Raw genomic sequence first — 523 nt, 5'->3', positions numbered from 1 at the left:
CCTCGCTCTCAGAAGGACATTGAGGGGCTGGAGCGTGTCCAGAGAAGGGCAATGGAGCTGGTGCTGGGGGAATGGGGGGACTCGAGGGGCTGAAAGGGCTTTTCCAACCCAAACGATTCGGTGATTCTGCGATTCTGCATGTTCTGCTGCCGCCTGAACCCTGGGAGCTGCTGCAGTCGCTGGTTTCCAACCTTCATGTACTTTTTACTGTGAAATCAGAAAAGAGAAGTGAAAGAAGCCGCATGAGAGAGCAGCGTGTGCTCCCGGCGGAGCCCCGTGCGCCGGCAGAGACCTCTGGGGAGAGAACTGTCATGGGGGCAGCGGAGCTGCTACTGAAATTGTGACTAAATCAGCATCCCCTGCTCCGGGGGACGCGCCCGGGGGGACACTTCTGGGTCACTCAGCACCCCATGGCCACAGCACCGGCAGGGGGTTCACCAGGGCAGGGGTCCATCGCTGCTGTCCCCAGCCTGGCCCCCTCCGCGGTGGCGTTGGGGAGTCGGGGACCCTTCGCTGCGGGCAG

This window comes from Buceros rhinoceros, unplaced genomic scaffold (genome assembly GCF_000710305.1).
Source record: "Buceros rhinoceros silvestris isolate BGI_N320 unplaced genomic scaffold, ASM71030v1 scaffold20494, whole genome shotgun sequence".
NCBI lineage: Eukaryota > Metazoa > Chordata > Aves > Bucerotiformes > Bucerotidae > Buceros > Buceros rhinoceros.
The sequence above is the reverse complement of the archived record's forward strand: the minus strand, read 5'-3'. Positions refer to the sequence as shown.